Consider the following 5,817-nt stretch of genomic DNA (forward strand, 5'->3'; position numbering starts at 1 on the left):
TATTAATTCTTGGTTTTATTTCTTGTGTTTTGGTGGTCTTGTTAAGGAAGTTGGTGCCTGCACCTCTATGATGGAGTGCTGACCCTATGTTTTCTTCTAGCACTTGGAAAATTTCTGGTCTAATTCCATTTTGATTTGAGTTTTATGCAGGCTGGGAGATAGGGGTCTAGTTTCGTTTTTGCTACATATACCTATCCAGTTTTCCCAGCATCATTTGTTAAAAAGACTTTCTTTTCTCCAAAATATATTTTTGGTATCTTTGTAAAGTATCAGATGGCTGTAGGTATGTGGATTTGTCTCTGTATTTTGTATTCTGTTCCATTGGTCTTCGTGTCTTTTTTTTTTTTTTTTTTTTTGTGGTACTGGGAATTGAACCCAGGGCCTTGTGCATACAAGGCAAGCACTCTACCAATTGAGCTATATCCCCAGCCCTATGTCTGTTTTGATGTCAATATCATGCTGTTTTTTGCTACTACAGCTCTGTAGTATAATTTCAGATTCTTCAGATCTGGTATTGTGATGCCTACTGCTTCACTTTTTTTGCTAGTATTGCTTTGGCTATTTTGGATCTCTAATTCTTCCAAATGAATTTGAGAATCATTTTTTCTAATTCTGTGAAGAATGTCATTGTATTTTGATGGCGATTGCATTAAATCTGTTTATTGCTTTTGGTAGTATGGCCATTTTGACAATATTGATTCTCCCCATCCAAGAACATGGGTTGTCTTTCCGTATTCTAAGGTCCTTGATTTCTTTCTTCAGTTTTCTGTTCTTTTCAGTGTACAGCTTTTTTATCTCCATGGTTAGATTGATTCCCAAGTATTCTCTTTTTTGAGGTTACTGTGAGTGGAATGATTTTCCTGATTTCTTCTTTTGGCTGAATCACTGTTAGAATATAGGAAAGCTATTGATTTATAGATGTTGATCCTGTAAAGGACAAGTGATTCATTCTTAAAGTCTGTCAGTTTAATAAAGGAAAATCAAGATGAAGATTCAGGTTTTCTGACTTAAAGTCCTCTCCAGTTCTTTCTCTGTAGTACCTCTCTTTTGCACTCCCCTGGTCTGTTTCTGTCCATCTCTGCTGGTTTCTGTGCCTTCCCTGAGTTCTAGCTGAACATAATGGCAACTCCAACTCCTCTGCTTGCAGCCTTCAGCTCTGCTTTATTCTCCTTGCTTTACAAACTTTTTCTTAAAAAACTTTTATTTTAAATGCTTTTTTTTTACATTTAAAGATTTCTGTCTTGCAATTTTCCAAATCTATAAATTCAATGCCCTGTGTCCTATATATTATTAAAGACAGGGATGGTAGCCATAGTGAATAATCCTCAAGGCTTATGCTGAGTTACTTGAACACTGTCATATTCAAAAGAAGATAAATCCAGAGCTGGTGCCTATATCATCTATGCGAAAGACCCAGAGGACCATGGTGACTACGTATGTGTTTCAATTAAGGAATGAAAAATCTGCAAGTTGTGCAGTTGATTGTAGCCAAAGAGTCAATGAGGCAATTATTCTGTACAAAATTAAATACTTTGCTCTATTTTGTTTTGTAAAACTTATTTCATTTGATCTTTAGCCTAACTTTTATCTCTCCCTTGCCATTCCCCACACTGGGACACTGCTTTCTTCACTATAGTACCCAATGTCTTATCTCTCTGACAGTATACTTGAGTGGACACTGCAGAGCTCTGAAAAGGCCCAGGAGCCAGCAAGATTTGCATGTACTAGGCTGGTGCAGTGTGCTGTGTGCTTACACTGGCTGCAGAATTATAAGTAGCTTAAAGGGAACTTCATGTCAATTGGGTCTAGAGCAGGAATGATTTTACCCTACTCAAATCCCCTTGCCACATCCTGAAATTAGAATTATTTAGTAATATGGACAGTTTCTTTTGTTTTATTGATGTATTACAATTATACAATTATAGTGATAGTCATTATATAATATTCATATATGCACATAATATAATTTGAGTTTCTAGACTACTCCAGTGGAAGAAAATGCTAAGGATCTGCTATATAGATGAGTTATTTATTTACATCCATTTGTTAAATCAAGAAATCCTGTGAGTTTCTCTCTAGAATATAAGCTCAATACCCAGTACAGCACCTCCCATGACATTTTTTCTATTGAATGGATAAAATGAATGAGTGAATGGAGGGGAAAGACTGCTATGGAGCATAGAAGAGGGAGACTTAATTGCTCAGACAAGATTCCAAGAGGAAGAGATATGCAAGAGGAGACTTGATGGATGAGTAGGTGTTGGGTTTGAAGTTAGTTTTTTGAGGATATGAATCTAATAGTGCAGTATTCTCTAGAGTTCTCATCATAAAAGAGTGTAGAAGGTGGCAGGGATGGGCACAACCATGTGCAGAGGGAGGCTCATGAATAATAAATGCTGGCAACATGAGAATACACTGGATATGAAGAAAGGGGTAGTTTGATTTTTTTATTTGTTCATTTGTTGATTTTGCAAATACTAGCTCTTTCTATGTAGTGGGCACAATGCTGTGTGCTTTATAAATTCTTCCTCCTAACAAAGATATTATTGTTTCCATTTTACAGATGGGAAACTGAGATACAAAGAAGTTAAATAACTTACCCAAGGTGACATGGTAAGTGATAGACAGAGCTGAGATCTAAACCCAGGCAACCCAGATGCAGGGCTCATGTTCTTCATCCCTTCCTGATGTTGACTCTTGTGGATGAGCAAAATATATAATCAGAAACTTGGGCTTTGGGGGTAGACATGTCACAGATGCACCGGAATGGTCTTTATACATGGCTCTCTTTACACCAGAAACATGGAGGCTTCTTCTACCAGAGCAGATGGATACTTTGCATTGTGATAATATAGTAACATACATTTCTGTTAAATAAAGAGGAAAATGTGTTTTTTAAAACTTTTTTTTTCCCACTGTTGCTGGTGTGTGGGAAAAGGAGGACTAAGTAGAGAGATGGAGCCTGTATATACAAATGGCTGGGGGATTCTGGTTCAACACCAGGAAAATTTAGCCAGCACTTTGTTCATTCCCAGAGAGTCACGCTGCCAAAGCCTGGTCCTGTCCATCAGTAAGTTCGGACTGTTACTTTTGCTCTCCATTGCTTCAGACATAATTAGAATCCCCAAATAATCTCTGAAATGGTGATGGGCTGAGGGAGAGTCTGCTGCAGAGATAATTTGATGTTTCCTTCCCCAAATTACCTAGACGAAATCTTGATGGACATATTTGGAAAGCCCTAACAGTCATAATTATAATTATCATAAAAAGTAAAAGAGTGTGTCTCTTTTGAACATTCCTGGAATGATATTAATGCATTTTCTTTGCTTAGATTAGAAACCTTGCCACCGACTTTTCTTAAAAACTTTTCACGTGGAGCTCCTTGGGTGTGCTGTGTTTGGCAGTGAATATAATCCCTATGATGGGATCAGGATGCCTGAGATGGAATCAGAAAGGCCAATGTGGATAAAATTCACCATATGAGCCAGCTGATGGAGCACTGGCAATTTAAATTTGCTAGGCAGGACAGATAGAATGACTTTTTGTGAAAACAGCATGTAGCTATTGTTTCCAATAGATTCTGCTTCTAACCTGTGTTTAGCGAGTGGTCCCCATAGCCAATTGTGTATTAGCTTCTGGACCCAGGAGCTCAAACTCATTTTTCTCTCCCTAAAAGCACTATCGTTTCCAGAGGGCAATGTGTGTTAGAAACCCGTTCCTGGAGTTGCTTTGTCAGAAGAGGGAGATATAGTAAGAGGCTGTCGGGAACAAACAAAGACATCCTTGACAAGAGCGATTTATCTTGCTACCTGCAACATGCCCTTTGGTTTGATAGCTGCATGGGCTGGCTGGGATTATTTATCTTGAGCTCACACTGATATATGGACGTGTGCTCCTGGCAGGCTTCCTTCCTTTCTTCCGTCCCTGCCTGGCCAGTCTCCGTTCACTCTTCCATATCAGAGGGCTGTCAGCTAGCACTGTCCTGGGGAATTAGAGGGGAGGGCAAGTGCCTAGAAATATCTTAGGAGAAATGATCTTCTTTACAAGCAGGACTTTATCTAATTTCTTTTTTTCCTGTGAGTTAAGCCTTAGGAAATCAGAGAATACCTAGGAGTGTATCTGGCATTTGCAGGGAATGTGGTACTGAGTCTCTCTAGCAGTGGATCTCTTTCAAACAGACTATCTCATCCTTTGCCTTCTCAAAAAAGGCTTACATGATGCTTCCTTCTGCTGCTCAGGCTTCCCGGTGATACTAACACGTGACAATTGCAGGAGCTGGGCAGCAGGTCTCCTACCTTTGACTCTAGAAAATGCTGCTCTCTCTGTTCAGAATCTTGTCTCCTCCTCACCCCTGATTTCCTCTAGCCAGCTCCTGCTGATTGTTTATGTATTCAGCTCAGGCATGACCTTCTCTCAATATTCCTTGCCTGGTTTCCCATCTTAGATTGTGCAGAGAGTTTTTCAAGACAGTGGAAAGCTGGAGAAAGGGTTGTTATTCAGGAAGTCCCTGGGCATTGACTCTGATCTCTTGGCTCAACCCCAATACACACACACACACACACACACACACACACACATACACACACAAAAAACCGCATACTGCCCTAAAAAAGAATATAGCTGTACTCTTGCTAGTTTAGTTCACATATCAGGTAATCCCAGTGTTTGCAAATGGACTCAGATTGACCCAAAATGGATGTTGTTTTCCAAAGACTTTAGCTGGGGAGAGTTTAATGAAGAGACTATTTCCAACAGTGTGAGGGAGTTAAAGAACCAATAAGGGGTAATATACAGGGACAAAAGACAGCAGAAATGGGCAAATGCAAGGATAGAACTAGTGATGCCTTGAGAGACGGAGATGGGATGGGGGAATTCCATCCCCTTCCATTCTCCTGCTGTCGTGCCTCCCCATGGCTGCAGCCACACAGATGATGAGTCCATGGAGGTCACAGTTCTGGGACACAGAGCAAGGCAGGGAGGGTAAAGAGTTCATGGACTCTGAGCAGGCATACAAAGCTATATGGCAATGGTGAGGGCCAATGGAAAATAACCAGCATAGAAACACACCTTTTGTTGGGGCATGAAATCCTTTGGGTAGTCTGAAAAGCTAATAAATCCTTTCTCAAAATAGTGTTTCCAAATACAAAAAAATAAAACACATAGATTCGCAGAGGGAACTGATTATGTTGAGATACAGTTATCAAGACCCTAAAAATATACAATCATGATACACACCCCCCCCACACACACTTATTATTGAGACTACAAAATCTAGAAGCAGATCTAACATCAACCACATTTTCTATGATGACTAGTATAACTGATATTTTAAAATACCTGTAACAGCTGAAATGTAAGTGGAAATATCTGTATTTTTTTATGATTAATCTTAGGTACTTCTTATTGCTACTATGTTTCTGACTTACATGCATAGTTAAAGAAAATACTAAATTTCAGTTAGCGCTTAGTAGATAAAGATATAATCTCCCCCAACTAATTTCATGGGCCCCTGAATTCTATCCATGATCTCCTTAAGGGTTTAAGAACCCCAGATTTAAAAATGCTTTCCCCAAGTGTAAGTGTAGAAACTGTTAAATTCTAGTGCAATGGGGATGTAAGTCTGAGTATGAAAGGGCAGTCGTGCAGCCGGAATCCAGAATCTAGCTTCTTAACAGGGGTAGGAAGGATCTTTGCTTTGCTGTGTCCTAGGAACCTGGAAAATCCTGGCTAAGAAATGAAGCATTTGCCCAATTCTCTGTTAGCCCTCTACTTTTGTCAAGTACTGTCTTCTTGCTATGCTAGATGTAAACTTCATGA

General features: G+C 39.5%; 1 non-coding gene across 1 annotated transcript; it reads right to left on the reverse strand.

The window, feature by feature from the left end:
• Positions 1 to 354: 354 nt before the first annotated feature.
• Positions 355 to 428, reverse strand: Trnat-ugu (transfer RNA threonine (anticodon UGU)). The gene has a single exon. It is a non-coding gene; the product is annotated as a tRNA-Thr (tRNA).
• Positions 429 to 5,817: the final 5,389 nt, after the last annotated feature.

Source organism: Urocitellus parryii, chromosome 10, assembly GCF_045843805.1.
Source record: "Urocitellus parryii isolate mUroPar1 chromosome 10, mUroPar1.hap1, whole genome shotgun sequence".
Classification (NCBI taxonomy): Eukaryota; Metazoa; Chordata; class Mammalia; order Rodentia; family Sciuridae; genus Urocitellus; species Urocitellus parryii.